General features: G+C 37.7%; 1 long non-coding RNA gene across 1 annotated transcript; it reads right to left on the minus strand.

Annotated features, from left to right (window-relative positions):
• Positions 1-15692: 15692 nt before the first annotated feature.
• Positions 15693-17049, minus strand: LOC143884535 (uncharacterized). Its single transcript, XR_013252963.1, has 3 exons — positions 16916-17049; positions 16161-16398; positions 15693-16068 (listed from the first exon to the last, which is right to left on the minus strand). It is a non-coding gene; the product is annotated as an uncharacterized LOC143884535 (long non-coding RNA).
• Positions 17050-17723: the final 674 nt, after the last annotated feature.

A 17723-nucleotide genomic window follows, 5' to 3' on the forward strand; every position in this document is an offset into this window, starting at 1 on the left:
ACATCCATCACCTTGTTCTTCTTCTCATCCTTTCCTCAAAGCTCCTTAGCCAAACCTTGTTGAACAAGGATGTCTCTCACAATCATTTGTCATAGGGTGAAACTACCCTTCCGTCAAACCTATCGATATTGAACTAAGTAGAACTCAACTTTACCACCATTTTAGATCACCTCACCTCTGGACACCACTATAAATTCAGTTGTTCTACAAAAGGCAGAAAACATGAGAAAGACGAATAGGGAACCCTCTTTCCACACACCAATAAATCTAATAAATCCTAGATTGATTCAATAATCTTCCGAAATTATAGAAAAATACTTAAATAATAAATACCGTTCCAAGGCTCCACCTCAAATGAGAATCTCTTAGACAATCTTTGTACCTTCTGTGTTCTCCTCTGGCGATCACTCTAACCGCGATCCAGCCATAACACCCAAACTCGCTCCTACTGCGGCCCAACAGACAATCGCTCCAACCACATCTTTAATACCACTTTCTGAGAAATCTATCGGGAAAAATCTGATCCGATCGTGCACAAAGAAATGAAACAATTGAAAGAAATAAAGCACAAGATGCGCATGAGATTTTACGTGCTTTGGCCAAGATGCCTATGTCTATGAGCGAGAACATTATCTTCCACTATGAGAAACAAAATACATGGATTACAATGGATTAACTCGAAACCCACAAACCATAACTCTTTTCCTTGTTCTCCCAGCCCAAGAGAAAAGAAACAAGTTCTATATACAAGAGAAACAAAGAAGAAAACAAACATGCTCTCTTTGTCTCCCTCTTGTTTTTCTCTACTCACAAAATAAAAACAACAAAAACCGCCTTCTTATAGGCTCTTCTCCTTAGCTTCCCCTTGTTGTCTAGTCGTAGGTTAAGAAGAGAACTCTTACACACAGGTGTTTGGAAAAATCTAAAAAATCCATTTCTTTAGCTTCCTACCAAAATTCCAACGCTAGGAAAACTAGTTATATTAGGAAATATAATACGTGGGAAACAAGGCAACTCCTGACAATAGGCTAATCTAAACCTGAAACTTTAGTCTGAATCCATGGTTAGATTTACCTTAGGTTTGTTACCTCTGTCATAGCAGTCCACTTCCACCCACATTTCCCTATCAATAGAACCTCCTTAACCTATTCCCTTAGACCACCTTTAATTCCATAATCTAATCGACTAAAACCTGAGCCCAATCCTCACCCTAGATGTGACAGATCCCTTTCCCTAACTGTCCTACTATCAATTGGTATTAGAGCTACAATACATATTGTCTTCTTTTTCCATCATGCATCACATTCGTTGTGCATGCTCTGGCCAAAAAAGGGGAGGTTCATCAGGCTTAAATTTTTTTTACCTTGAGTGAAGGTATTCTTGCAACTCTAGTCAATCAAACTCTATAATGACTTAATAATTTCACAAGTATAATGAACGCTTTATACACAAATAAATCAGTCTGCCTACATAAATGTGATTAATATGTTAAAGAAATATGGTAATACAAGTAAGGATCTGAACTTCAAATAAAGCATATACTAACACATCCACGTAATCTAGCAATTGGCCTACCTAACAATTAGGTGAGGCATATCATTCAGCTTCATCTGAGATTTTTTGGTTCTCTCTTCAGTTCCACAGCTTTGTTGAAATTCAAAGCTTACTTCTGGAAATGTTTTTCAAACAAAGACATAGACGGCATATTTGTCATAACTAATATTTGGACAGAAGGTAAATATTGAAACTTGAAAGCAATAAATGTTAGTGTATTAGGGTTTAAGCAAGGATGCTTAAAGCATTACACCCAAGGTATCTAGTTTGGAATACCAAGTTTGTTGCCTCCAGCCCCTATATATAGAGATACACTAGGGTTAGAAGAGGTTAATGGGCTCCAGCCCAAATGGGCCCACTACACCTGGTCCATTACCTATTGGGCTTATATTAGAACATACATGGGTTATATTATATACACCCAACAATCTCCTCCTATGTTCTACATATAGCACAATCCAATAGATAGATAATGTGATGTCCAAACAAAATTATTGAAGCACCCATATCACCATATCAATAAAGATTTGTAATCCAATTGAAAACAAAGTACTTTAAAGAATAACCAAAAGTTTTATAAATAATCTAAACTCAAACATAAGCAGTTTCATATGTAGGTGAACTATTTAATCAACGGAAAAGAAAATAATAGTTCCCACTGCGCTATAAGGATTCACTCATCAAGTAAGTCATCCTCATCAAGATCCAAATTGAGGCAATCTCCTCCATTTTCGCCAATTCCTGTAAATTGTCAAATATGAATTTCATTAAAAAAAATGAATCCAATCATTTGTGTATTTTACTAAAAGTATCTAGTTCTACCAGAAGAACTTAGTACAATTTCATAACGGCTGAAAAAACAAATATTAATATCAATAAGCATCAATGTCAAGTTTCAATCAAGAACAAGACCTAAATAGTTTCTTTTACAAAGAACCATTCCATGTTTCCATTTGGAATGTTACAGGCATCATATCCAAATTGAGTTAAGCTGTATCATCAAGTTTGGAATGAAACAACATTTCCCAAGAAGGACATGTCATCAAATGTGGAATGACATAAAGATAACTGTAAACATCATTGAAACATATCAAGTGCTTATCTTGGCCAAGATAGGGAGATTCGAAAAATTCAAAATAATAGGAATGTAGGTTAAGACACGTCTACATAGTCTTTAACCCCATCTCCCCCACAGTTTTGAATATTCGATCTTTGTTCAGTCCCTTCGTAAGAGCATCGGCCATATTATCCTTCGATCGCACATCAACCAAAGTGATAATACCTTGTTCTAGAAGATAATTCAGCGTGGCATGTTTCAGCCTGACATGTCTCCTCTTACCATTAAAGAGTGAGTTTTTCACAATCGTAATTGTAGCTTGATTATCACAGAACAAACTTAAAGAGTTAATCTTTAAATGGGTCAATGGAATGTCCAGGATCAGATCTCTTATCCACTCTGCTTCATCTCCTGTAGAAGCTAAAGCATAAAGTTCCGATTCCATAGATGACAGAGCAATACAAGTCTGTCTCTTTGACTTCCATGCAACAGCGGCTCCACCCAGTGTAAAAACATAACCACTGGTAGATTTACTGTCTCCTAATTATGAGCCCCATGATGCATCAGAATACCCTTCCAGGATAGGAGGATGGCCAGTATAACATAGAGCATATCCTTGAGTACCCTTAAGGTATCTCATCAGCCTCATAAGGGCATCCCAGTGCTCATGGCCAGGATTACTAGTGAAACGACTCAGCATACCAACTGTAAAGGCTATGTCTGGTCTAGTGCAACTCATAGCATACATGAGACTACCAATCAGTTTAGAATAATCTAACTGATTCACACTGTCTCCTCCATTAGAGATCAGCTTCTTGGTATAATCAAATGGTGTCTCAATCAGTTTACACTCACTGTATCCCCATGTAGAAAGTAGTTTTTCAATATAATGGGCTTGGCTAAGAGTAATCCCTTGCCTTTCAAAATTTACTTTCATACCAAGAATGGTGTCAACCACACCAAGATCTTTCATGTCGAATTCTTGAGCCAAAGTGGTTTTCACGTCACTCACTACAGAGAGATCGGAACCAAGAATCAACATATCGTCTACATACAAACAAATAATCGCAACCTTATTCGACACAGAACGATAGTAAAGGCATTTATCTGAGTAACTGGTCTGAAAACCAAAGCTCTTTACTACCTTGTCAAATTTTTGATGCCACAATTTAGGTGCTTGTTTAAGACCATACAAAGATTTGTGTAACTTACAAACTCTGTTTTTGAAACTTTCCATGACAAACCCTTCAGGTTGGTTCATGTAGATTTTCTCTGTGAGGTCTCCATTAAGAAAAGCTGTTTTTACATCCATTTGATGCACAACATACTTCTCAATAGAAGCCAAAGCAAGAAGAATTCTTATCGTTGCCAAATGACAGACCGGTGAGTAAACATCAAAGTAGTCTATCCCACTGACTTGAGTATAGCCCTTAGCTACTAAACGTGCTTTATACCGAGCTATGGATCCGTCAGGATTAAGTTTCTTCTTCAAAATCCACTTACAGCCCACAGTCTTAGCCCCTTTTGGCAAATCGACTAGTTGCCAAGTTTGATTTTGTAGCAGAGAGCTCATTTCATCATCAATGGCTTCTGCCCACAACAAAGAGTCCTTAGATCTCATCGCTTCCTTATAGGTTGATGGATCATTCTCTACATGGTAGGTCACAAAGTCCTCACCAAAGTTCTTGGGTACTCTATCTCTTGTAGAAACTCTTAAAGGTTCTGATGTAGAAATCAGTGTAGGACAGGTGTCAGAAGTATTCTGTTCAAACTCTACATGCGATTCTGTAACCATCTCAGTATCGCCAGGTAGGTTCAAACCATGATCTCTGAGGAATTTATTCTCAAAGAATACTGCATCTCTAGATTCTATAACCAAATTGGTAGATAGATCCAAAAACCGATCAGCAGCACTATCTTCTGCACCACCTAGATAAACACAAGTGTTGGTTCTAGGTCCTACCTTAGGTTTCCTAGGGTCTTGTATCCGCACATAAGCAATACAGCCCCAAGTCTTAAGAGTGTCATATCTACAAGGATGATTATGCCATAACTCATAAGGAGTAGTGGTCAACTTAGAGTGGTGTACTCTATTCAGGATGTGATTTGCAGTTAAAACTGCTTCTCCCCAATAGCTAGTAGGCATGCCAGCTGTCAATAACATAGAGTTTAACATTTCAGTTAACGTCCGGTTCTTACGTTCAGCTATGCCATTAGATTGAGGTGAGTAAGGAGCAGTAGTTTCAAGTATTATGCCCTGAGAGGCACAGAATTCCTTGAACTCTGTCAAAGTGTATTCTCCTCCTCTATCACTCCTAAATCGCTTAATTTTCAAGTTCAATTGATTTTCAACACGATTCTTGAAAATTTTGAATTTATCAAAAGCTTCATCTTTCGATTTTAGGAGATAAATATGACAATATCTAGAAAAATCGTCTATAAAAGTGATTAAATACTTCCGACCACCTCGAGTAGTGAAACTTTTAAAGTCACAGAGGTCAGAATGTATTAACTCAAGAAGGTGTGTGCTCCTAGAAACTGAACGAAAGGGTTTTCTAGTGATCTTGGTTTGTGCACACACTTCACATCTGTCAAATCTAATCGATGTATTTAGAGGTATATTATAAGTGTTAGCAAGTTTGACCATTTTCCTATAGTTCACATGTCCCAATCTTGTGTGTAACAACTTAGGATCAATTAAAGTAGAACTAACCTGACTAACGGTTTCATTTGCTAAACTCAGTCTATACATACCATCGATTAAGAAAGCACAGCCAAAATAATAAGAGTTAACAGTTAAAGTTACTCTACAACCCAAAAAAGATGAACACATGCCAGCATTGTCTAAAAGACTAATAGAAATTAAATTCTTTTGAATAGCAGGAACTACTTTAACATTTTTTAAAGTTAGTATTTTACCTGAAGAAAGGACCAGGTTCGCAGTTCCAGTGTGAGTCACCTCTGCCTCAGCTCCACTAGCCACTGTAACGGTCTCTCTCACGCCAACAGCATCCGTAAGTAGTTTCTTCGAGTTGCAAACATGGCAGGTGGCTCCTGTATCTAACCACCAGTCTGAAGAAGTACTGGCCTTACCATTGCCTAACATGGCAATAAAACTCTTAGGCGCAGCACTGCCCACCATCATATGAGCTTCCTTTTGTGGTGTGTCAGATTTAGCCTTCTTAGGTTTTTTACACTCTGCAGCAAAGTGACCCCATTTCCCACAGTTGTGGCACTTGCCCTTCTTTTTCTGAAAGATAGTCTTTTTGGCCTCCAACTTGGGATGGTCACTTTTAGGTGACTTGGATTTCCGAGGAAATTTCTTGGGATATGTTACCGTGTTAGCAGCAGACTGTTGCTGTCTAACCATCTCCAAGTTATTCCTAGCTCGATTCTCATCTTCGATTCGAATGAATCGTTTGAGATCATCCAGTCCCACTTGCATATTTTTCCGATACATCTCGGTTTTGAAAGAATGCCATGCAGATGGTAATTTATATATAATTGCACCCACAAGAAACGAATCACAGACAACTATTTTTTCATTATTCAACTTAGATCTCAAATTCTCTAGATCAGTAACTTGAGGAGTGATTTCCTTGTCTTCTTGAAACTTGAAATCCATGAATTTGTCCACCAAATGGGTCTTGGACAATTCCTCCTCCTTCTTGAATTAAGCATCTAAGTTGTCCCATATTGCTTTAGCAGTGTTAAATTTACTATAGGTTTCTGCAAGACGATCTGAAAGACAATTCAATAGGTAGTCTTTGCAGAAATCCTCATCCCTAAGCCATTGAGATTCATCAACGTCTTCATCCGTCTCAGCAAAGGTACTCAAAACAGTATAGAAACAGTTCATGTATTTTAGATTGAATTGAGTCTTTCGCTTCCATGAGGTAAACTCAGATCCACCAAAGGAGTGAAGTTTGACCATCTCAAAAGGCATAGAAATCTTTTCCATTATATATTTCAGAAAAATAAAAATTGGAAAGAGTGCACCTGATTGGCGAATCGCGAGAACCCAATCCAAGTCAAATCCAAGAATCAAATCCAAGTCGAGAGTCAAGAACCGAATTGAAGAATCAAATCCAACACCGTGCTCAAAGAATCGGAGCCACAAGTGATTGTGAGAAACAATCTTTAGCCAAACAAGGTTTCGGCAATGGTAAGGTGCACCAACCAAGAGAATTCGAATATGATTTTGTTCTTTTTTTTTCTTTTTTTTTTTTTTTTTTTTAACCCAAAAAATTGAATTCGGCTATGGCCTGTGTCCACATTGGAATCGGCAAAGGTAATTGAATTCGGAATGGACTAGTGTCCAAATTGCACCGACCTATGAGAGAGAGAGGCAATCGACCACTTCTTCGTCTTCTTGATTCCAACGGAACTACGGCTGAAAGAATCGTTCCACAAAAACTCCAAACAGTGGACCAATAAATAGAACATTAATCCAAAACCGCTCAAAGAAAACCACTTTTTAGAAAAAAAACAAGCGTCTCTGTATGAAGGAAGAAATCAAACCACCCACGCCCAACGCTGAGTCGAGATAAACCCACGTCAAAGAAACCCACATCCAAAATCAATATCTGTTGTTCTTCTACTGCCGTGAGATGGGTTTTGTAAAAGAAATCAAACCCAAACGATCAAGACACCAGAGAAAGAGCCCCAACAAACCAAGAATCCGATTCAAGGCTTTTGAACTTGATCACTCCTTGAGTTGATCCCAAACGATAATCGCAAAAGAGGGTTTCTCAAACCCCTTTTTTTTTTTGGTATCAAAATCCCACGCCCAAAAGAGGGTTCCTCGATGTATCCAACACTAGCAGAGAGGAACAAGCTCCGTGAGAGACGTATCTGTTGTGTAAGAGAAAGAGTCAATCGACCTCTTCTTTGTCTAGAGTATACCACCCAATCAAGAACACAGTTCCCACGCCCAAAACGATTTCCAGGAAAGAAAGAGACGGCTAGGGTTTTTCTAATGCTTTAAGATTGTTAGTGTATTAGGGTTTAAGCAAGGATACTTAAAGCATTACACCCAAGGTATCTAGTTTGGAATACCAAGTTTGTTGCCTCCAGCCCCTATATATAGAGATACACTAGGGTTAGAAGAGGTTAATGGGCTCCTGCCCAAATGGGCCCACTACACCTGGTCCATTACCTATTGGGCTTATATTAGAACATACATGGGTTATATTATATACACCCAACAATAAATACATCACCTTCCAAAACCTCCGCAAATTTCTCAATGGATGGTGAAACAATCGCAGTTTTGATAACATCTTGAGGGGAGTACTCTTTAGCTCTTGACCACCTGTAGGCCACTTGATTAATTAGTAAGTTAAAGAAACGCAGTATTAACATATTCAGTGAAACCAGTTAGAACAAGAACTGACTTACTCTAGTGAACAAATATCCACAATCTTTTATATATCCAGCAAGGCATTACTGATAGGCATCATAAACAACAACAAAAGTTAATATGGGTCAAGTTAAATATGGGTGATAAAGATCTAATAAGTAAGAACCAAGAAGTAACCACTTTACCGGATCTGTCCATGAAAAATAATATGCACGAAAACCTTCGAGCAAGCCAGTTGCTAACAACCTCTTGGCATTTCAAGGAAAGTTGATCAGAGTTACTTTCTTAGAAATATTTAGTTCCATCTTTTCCATGAGAAAACATCGAGGGGTATTTGTGATTCCCAAAACACCCATTGCATTAGTACCCGTGAGGTCACTCTTAGTCAAATCAACCTCTCCCTTCGCATTTAGTTCTTCAGATGTTAGACCCAAAGATTGAATTATTTCCATGTTGTAACCGCTAATCATCCTTTCCAAAAGGTCTGTCTTGGGTTTGTGAGGGACACCTTAAGAGGGGCCACACTGTCGTCCAGATTATTCATGGCCAGGCCTGTTGTTGTGGAAATGCCGTCATCACAGTCCAAATTCTTACTAAATTTGAAATTAATTTCACTTCCGCCATCCACAATACACAAGATGGAATCTTCTATTATCAGCTGAGATTGAGAGGTAACTGTATAATCACTTCCACAATGCCTCTCATTAATTGTGCATTTTGAGGAATTCTCTGTACCGACATTATCGAAACCAAGATTGACACTGTTCAGCATCTTGGATCTCGGTAACTGTTCATCAACTAGGCGCAATATGGTTCCCCATCTAGAACCATTTTCCCAGTGAGAATCGTCCCCGTCAAAAAACTCCGAGACTAGGTCTCTGTTAGATGTTTCAATAGACCGCCTCTTGTTGAACGACTCCTGTTCATTACCATCTACAACCATTGGTGGGAGCACTTTGATTCGATTCACAAAGTAGTTTCGCAAACCATTTTTTCATCTTTTAACGCCGTTAAACAAACAGCACCATTTTCAATGCAACAGCCATTCCTCAGAAAAGAAGAACCGGCAAAATTTCCCAAATTCCAAACACAACCAATTCAAAGAAACCAATAAAAATTCATTTGGCTCAAACTCAAATTGCACCAGTCAAAATTCAGAGCAATAAGAAAATCTAAGCCAAGACCAACAAATATTGAAATCTACAAAAAATGGTGCAACCAAGTATACCCAATCAAATTCTTTCACTTAAGTGAGGAGATATTTTTTTTTGAAATAGGTAAGCTAGGGTTAGGCGGACCCCGACCAGATATATTAAAAAGATCAATAAAGATACTACAAGAAAACAGAAAAGCAAGCCCCTCGCACATCAGAAGAAGGGCAAACAAACTATCAAAAGGGAGCCAAAGGCCACCCAACAAAACGGCAAAGACAAAAACCTAACCGCTTCAGCAAAATGAAAACAACAGCCACAACACTGCCAGAATTCGAACAGCTACCACAAAAACAAACAGCACCAGAGCTAACAGCAGAACCAAAAACACCAGCACCAAAAGCAGACCCCAATTCTCAGCCTCCCGGAATGAGCCCACGAAATGGGGACCTTATTCCAGTAGAGGGGATCGGGGAGATAGATGGCGGCTTAAGGAGGGAAGCAGCTGACTTTCCCTTTTTATTCTTCTTGCTCTGAACTAAATTCCAAGGACCTTCAGACGATGGGGACGATAAAGAGAGAGAAAGGTCCGGAGGCTTGGTCTGCTTTGTAGATGTCTCGGGGATATCAGAGCCAATGACTGAGAATTTATTTCTAGATAAGGCACTATTGGTATAAGGGGTTTCAGGATGATCCAAGCTGATCCTATTATGAGCAATTGGAAAATCAGAACTTAGCTGAACAGCTTTATCACTATCCTTAGTGATTGGCCTCCATTCCTTTCTGTATTGAACAGAGAGAAGGGGAGGAGGCATTTGGTTCTTAGGGCATCCTTCAGAAGAATGACTAAAATCAAGACAGGTTTTGCAAGGTTTGGGCTTCCATTCATATTCTACAACCTGAGTTTCATCTCCAGTAGGGGTTTGGATGTGGACAACATCAGGAAGGGGGCTTTCGGCAGTTATTTCGACACAAACTCTAGCAAATTGTAATCTTGAGGCCTCAGCAGTGTGAGAATCCATGTATAAAGGTTTGCCAATGATGCTAGATAGCTTTCCAATACCTGTAGGAGTCCAGAATTTCAGGTGCAATGCAGGGAATTTAATCCAAATTGGGATAGTTGAAAGTTTCAGCTTCTCCAAAGAACAGCCCGGAAACCATTTCTGCAGGATGAGAGCACGACCCCCAAAGGTGGTGGGGTATTCCAGGACTTTAATGCAGTCCTCTTCCAGGTTGAACTTGAACAAGAAAAAGCTATTAGGGAGAGCAATTAGATCAAAGTCCCCTTTCAGCTGCCAGATTCTCAATAAGTGGTTTTTAATAGCAGTGAAGTAGGGCCTCCGACCAAGAAAATAACCCAGAAGACAGTTTTCCCATTTAGACTTTGCTTCAATAAAATCACCCTCCTTGAAAGCTGCCTTTATTATGCCATCTTCAGTAGTTACCGGGTTGAAAAAAGGGACAGAAGTATCAACTGCTTTGGTTCGACTCTTTCCAAACACTTCCTTCCATTTGCCCTCTGAAATTGAGGAGATGGAAGGAGCTGGTCTGGAAGAAAGGAAACAGGGAGCAGATATTGTATAGTCTATCTACCTAGTGTCGGCCATACTGGATTATTCAATGGCCAGGAATTGTTCTCTTAGGAAATCATGATCATAGGATCAAGATCTAACACCTCCAACCTAAGTTAGGGTCCATTAGATGGGTGATCAAGATCGATGATCGAATAAGATGGGTGTTATGAATTTGTAGCAGAAATTGAAATTAGGAAAAAGTTTATGGGTCTCTTTAGATATCTCTAATAATTATTTGTATATAATCTTGCATTGAAATGGGTCTGATGTTAAATATGATTATTTGCAAATAATGGTTATAACAGTCTTAGAAATGATATAATTAACTCCTTCCTAAGAAGTCTCAAAATCCCATCTGCAAATAAGATTAGATTAAAATATGCTTATTTGCAAATAGGAAACTGGATTCCTAAGATGCTTACTTAAGACCCACTGAATTTTTTTAAAAGCTTAACCGTGGTTGGTTATGTGACAACTATATAGCCCATGTGAGTAGCTTAAAAAACAGTTTGCGGATAGATGGAAGCTTGTTTTGGTTCGGTTGAGTTTCGAATATCCCGTCTTGAATTATTTGTGGCTCAAGCATCACTAGGGGAGCGCAACTTGGGTCGGGTTTAGCCATAGGCGAATCCAAAATTATTTGTTTATATTTTTACCAGTTTACGCCATAGGCGAATCCAAAACCATCCCGCCTCGATTTCAGCAATCAGCTTAGATGGGTTGGATTAGGGTTGGGAGATTTAGAGGCAGGTTGGGTAAAGGTTGACACTTCCAAACCGGAGGTTCAGCATGGGTCGGATTCGTATTTAGATAATGCTACCTTGGGTAAGACTGGGTTAAGGTAATTGCCTTTTATTGACGATAGTAAAAGTAGATTTTGCAGGCAAGTCTTCTTTCAGAAATCACGTCAGATGGGTCGTCTTTTATTGTTTATAGAGCATTAATTATTAGGACTTCAACTGTACTCAAAATTCGAAAATTGAAAAAGAAGATATTTAGTTCATAATGAACTCGTAATTAATGTTATTATTTATAAAAAAGAATAAATTAAAATAATCTTATCAATAAATAGAGAGTAATGCATAGTGAATCCAAAGAGGCCCTAATATTCTTAGCATTAGCATTAATGTACATTTGTTTAAAAGTTTTATTACTTGAGTTTTTATATGGTGCCCTAGCATGAAGTAACATGCAGGCGGTACGACCCTTGATATTTGATCCTAAGGCAGCCCACCTTTTTAAAGAGGCTATTGTTGGATCGAATACCAAGTGCGGAACTTTTGATGTACCGCGTAAGCTCCAGCACTATATAATATCTCTTATAATTCAGATAATATTAAAAACTAAGAAATCGATACTCCATCCACATATACAGAGCAAAGAGGTTTCGACTCGTACTTCTTTTCCTATATCACCCATTCCATTCAACATGTTAATCCTGTCAATTGAAACTTACATATAAGCACAAGGAAACAAAAAAAAGACAATGGTATTTTCATCTCCTGTTTTGGTTACTTCTACCATTTCTATTTTACTCAAGTTCCTTTGTAAGAGCTTCAATTAACTAGTTGGAAAGAATGAAAGAATTTTAAGAGCACCGAAAGGATAAAAAAAATGGCTGGAATTTGTCTTTATATTTTAATTATTAACGGAAAGGTTGATGGATCAGACAATTGTTGAGGGAGATTCGTTAAATGTGATTCGTTGGCTGAAAGGTGGGGTGGCTCCTCTGTGGAGATTTCTTTCCATTTTTGATGAGATGGAGGACTTAACTGCGGGGTCTGCTATCGGCTTTCAACATGTTAGAAGATCGGCAAATGATAAGGCGGATGCACTAGCTAAGCGTAGTGTCTCTGGTGGTTCTATTATGTGGTTCGACCACCTTCCTCACTGAAAAGGGGTTTTCTCTGTATTTTGTTTTTTCTTCGTTCCTGTTTCTTTCTTGCTTCCTATTGTAGAGGTGGTCCATCTCGGCCTCCTAAATTTGCTATGATATATAATTATTGCCATTAAAAAAATAAAAAATTAACGGAAGGTGATATTTTTGAGATTTTATATGGTGGATGCGCATGTAGATCGGTACCGGCGGTACCACCCTAGATATTTGATCCAACAACATCACACTTTATAAGGTGCTGATGAAGGATCAAATATCAAGATCGATACTTCTATTGTACCACTAATACCGATCTAGATGCGCCTTTGCCATTTAATTTCTCGATATTTCCACCCTCTTCATTTTCATGTTCTCTGTTAGGGAGAAACAAAAGCAGTCGAGATAGGATTTACATTCATGTAAGCTTGCATATTTGACGGTCATTCAAGCATATCTACATGTAATTAATTCTATATTAAGGTAACCGTGTGGTGTGTGATGTCAAACAATTTAAAACTGAAGTGTGAATCTATAGCGTGATGTGATGTGATGTGAAAACTATTAGGGATGGGTTTCCTTTTCAAAATTTAAAGGGAAATAATATGATTATAATTAATTTAGTAGGTTTATTATCATCATAAATTGAAGATCCTTTTAGATAAAAATGGAACAAGGTTGGTTCAATTTACCATTTTTAGTGCCTAAAAAGGGATTCGCTAGGGACTTTTGTAGAAAGTCATTTAACGTAGGGCAGTTACATGAGAGAGCAGCCACCTCGATGATTTAAATGAACAAGACAAAATCTGCCGAAAAGTTAGCCTATGTGGCTGCTCTCTCATGTAACAGCTAGGCACGAAATACCTTTCGGCGAAGGTCTGACAGAAATCCTGCGTAAAAAATTATAAAATTTTAAAAGTAATTTTCATTTTCCAAACTTTCTCTGAAAATTCCTACAAAGTGTGGAATGCCGGTTTTAATGTGACAAGCGGGGTACAACTATATTAAAAAACTATGACATTCACGCAATTCCAACTTCTAAAAACGTATGTTTTTTGAGGTTGAACCTAAGAACTAAGTTGAGACATCAAGTGCATTACACTTTACCCATAAGGCAATTCCAACTTCTAAAGACGTATGTTTTTTGTGATCAGTTTTTCTAACTTGATTCCTTCCCCAATCTCATGAGCTAAATTATTTGTTATCTAACCCGATAAAATTATTGCTTCATGGTTAAATATGCAAATGATGATTCACAAAGGCCATGTTTGGAATTTGGATTGCAAGAAACATTTCTGATGAAAAATTTTCCTAAGAAAATTATTTTCCAAACTTTTCCAAAAATTTCCTGCAATCTAAAACAGTGCCAAAAGGTTATACTTTTTTGAACAGATTTACATCTTTGTTGTGCTCTGTTTTTCTAACTCAATTTCTTCTCCAATCTTCATGCTTAAATATGCAAACAATGATTCACAAAGAAACATTTCTTATGAAAAAATCCTAAGAAAATTATTTTTGCCACCGGACGAAACTGATATAGTTAGTTTTTTTCCATTTAGGGTGTGTGTTTATTTACTTAATTTATGCCTCTTAAAATCTAATGCTAGGATTGGATCTTATACATTCTAATATGACTTCGATCTTCAATTGATTCTTCAAGTTTTCATTCGTCTTGGATCTCCGATGTGTTTGGCCTTCATAAGCGGTCCAATGAGAGCTTCTTGGCCTCAATCCAAGCAATCTTGTCTTAGTACAATTATGATCTACAACTTAGACATTCAAACACATTAGTAATCTTAACTCACTTTTGTATTGGAATCATCAAAATAAGATGGGAATGCCAAGGTGGGAACCATTGGGCTTACATTGAGAAAGGGATGCCACGTCCCAAATCCCGATATTGTAGGAAACAATCCATAATAGCAATATGATTTTAAGGTGCCATAATAGGAAATTTGGTGTTGATGTTTTTTGCGTTAAATCAAAAGAGGATGCCACATAGGATCAAACGCTAGATAGGGGGACTGTCCACGTGAATAGTGAAACTAATAGATTACTAGGGATGTCTCCTGCTTGTCTGCAGACATGGCATCCCAGGAACTCCCAACAAAATTCAACCAAAAAACACTACAGGTAATTTGTTTTGGTAGATAGATTTCTCAGGACAACCCCCACCATTGCTCTACGTGGTTGACAACCAAACACTACTCACCACTACTTACTACTATTCTATGAGGTATCTACAAGGTAACCATAGGGCTTATCTCCTCCCTGTTGACTGCTTACACTGTTTACTCTACGAGGTGCAACCAAAGTGACAACCTAGGTGGGACTTAGGGCGCTCTGATGGATGTCCTGATTCAAAATAGATCACGAAAGCAATTTCAAAATGATCCGACGTACTGTTAAGAAACCTGAGACCGAGACATATAGATCCGATCCTAAATGGATCCATTGATAGCCCTACTTATGATTAAGTTATGTTTCGGCCAACCCATTAAATATATAGAAAACTAGTGGGACTCCCTGTGCGATGCACTGAAAGACTAAAGAAATATGTTTTAAAATGTTTTTGTCCTAAAAGGATGCAATTTGGAAATGCAGTGTGCCTAAAACCCTAAGAAAAAAAGACTGACAATTTTTAAAAATTAAAATGTTGAAATAAAAGCCGAAATTATATTTGACAATATTGAAATAAAATTTTAAAAAATGATATTTCCTCAATTCTCTCTTAGCCCTAATGTGGAACAAGAGGAGGAGGTGTCGTTTTATAATAATCCTAAGGGTAGTGATATCTCCACCCCTTTTTTCATTTTCCATTGCCTATCATATACAACAAAAAGACCCTTTCAAAAATGGAAATGAGAGGGAACAATGAAATAAAATAAAGTTCTCATATTTTTAGCATTGACGAAATATGCTTACCAAAGGTACTTCATATTGAGGGGATAAGAAATCATTTGTCTATAAAGAATCACATCAGATGTACAATGGTCTATCAAGAAATTTGAAGTAGATGAGTTCGACAGATATAAAGCTTGCATACTAGCCAAGCAAAATGTGCTCAAGAACAACTAATTTACATTAGACATTTTCACTGTATAGTCCAAAAGGCCTACAAACTAACCAACTATTTCCACCACCTAATCGAGGGCAGCACTAGAAAGCAAAAACTCCTAAACAACTTTGGCTACTCTGTTACATAAAACCCAATAGCGATGCCAACAGGTTGTTAGAGAAAAGGGGACTTCGAAGATGTCATTCCTCAACATGTATAATCCAGAGCATGATAAAAAATTAATAAAAAATGAAATTCTACCCAAAAATCATGATGAAAAAAAGTTACACAATTATTGCAAAATTAGCACCATTCAGAAGAACTCCACCACAACGACAAGAAAAGAGAGGAGATTGTGTACCTTATTTTGCGTTATGCTTCATCATTCTTCATCCCGAATCTTTTTCTTATAATTGGAGAGTCTTCTAGATAGAATCTCCTGTTTAAGGGGGATCATTGTGAGATTTAGTAGAGCCTTCATTGTGTTGAAAGAAACTGAAGAGTAGAAAGAGCAAATCTCCCAACCTTTACCTTTGGATCATTGTAGAATCGGAGAGGGCGAATCTATTAACTGCCCGTCTTCGCAATCATTCTCCATCACGACAGGAACCCATCCATGTTGTCTTGTTATATGAAAATGGTAAGTTCTTTCAAGCTCGGTATGTATAATTATGGTAGTGAGACGGTAGAATTGGAGAGCAATCGTCAATGGAAACGGTGAAGTCACACAGATTTCCATTTTCATTTTCCAAACTTTCTCTGAAAATTCCTACAGAGTGTGGAATGCTGGTTTTAATGTGACAAGCCCGGTACAACTATATTAAAAAACTATGACATTCACGCAATTCCAACTTCTAAAAACGTATGTTTTTTGAGGTTGAACCTAAGAACTAAGTTGAGACATCAAGTGCATTACACTTTACCCAGAAGGCAAGCTAGTCTTTTTTGTGATCAGTTTTTCTAACTTGATTCCTTCCCCAATCTCATGAGCTAAATTATTTGTTATCTAACCCGATAAAATTATTGCTTCATGGTTAAATATGCAAATGATGATTCAAAAAGGCCATGTTTGGAATTTGGATTGCAAGAAACATTTCTGACGAAATGTAAGAAAATTTGGAAAAAAAATTATTTTCCAATCTTTTTTGAACCATGAGAATAAGTTGGCCTAAACCAAGACAAAATAAAACGAAAGAATAAGAAAACAGATTAGGGAAAAACAGAATAAAAAATTGAATACCAATAGGAAGGAATAAAACCCAATAGGAGAAAATGAAAATCCTCACCTTCTCAACAGGAATCTCTGTCTTTTTCTCTTCCTCATCTCATCTCGTCCTTTCTTTCCTCTCCTCTCTCCACCCCTTTCTTTATTTTCACGCTTTTTTCTTATGGGGTGGAGATATAATTTTGTGGTTTAATACTTTGCGTTTTTTGGAAAAAAAATCTTCTAGATTGTCAATTTGGTAACGGCCGGATTTAATGACCATTTCATTTCTATTTTTGTACGCATTCGATCGGTAAGACCAAATTATCCTTTTACGTGGAAGGACAACCATGACATTCAATGTTAAGTCCCATGTGGGAATATCATTTCTATTTATAGTAGCATTCTTGTACGTGGAACAAAGTGGGCCGAATATCATTTCTATTTATAGTAGCATTTTTATACGTGAAACAAATCGGGCCCACCACATCTAAAAATGACGTGTAAAATTGTGGGCACCACCTTATACCTGGGCTTGTGAGGTCATGGGACCAACCCACACCATATCATTTCTATTTATAGTAGCATTTTGATACATGAAACAAAGTGGACCCACCACATCTAAACATGACGTGTAAAATTGTGGGCACCACCATATACATGGGCTCGTGTGGTCATGGGACCAACCCACCATATGCATGGGTGTGATTGAGTGCCAGTTAAACTAGGAAATGGACAGACTTCATTGAATCGTTAATAAATTCCTGTCGTTTTTTCTTCCTCATTCCACATCTCGTTTTCTCCCACTCTCTTAGTCTGAATCTCAAACAAGAGAAGAGGTGGAGGTGTCCTATTATTGTATTCTCATGGAAAGTGATATTTCCACTCCC

This window comes from Tasmannia lanceolata, unplaced genomic scaffold (genome assembly GCF_043159265.1).
Source record: "Tasmannia lanceolata isolate RefF3 unplaced genomic scaffold, GAP_Taslan_0.1 ptg000002l, whole genome shotgun sequence".
NCBI classification, from domain to species: domain Eukaryota; kingdom Viridiplantae; phylum Streptophyta; class Magnoliopsida; order Canellales; family Winteraceae; genus Tasmannia; species Tasmannia lanceolata.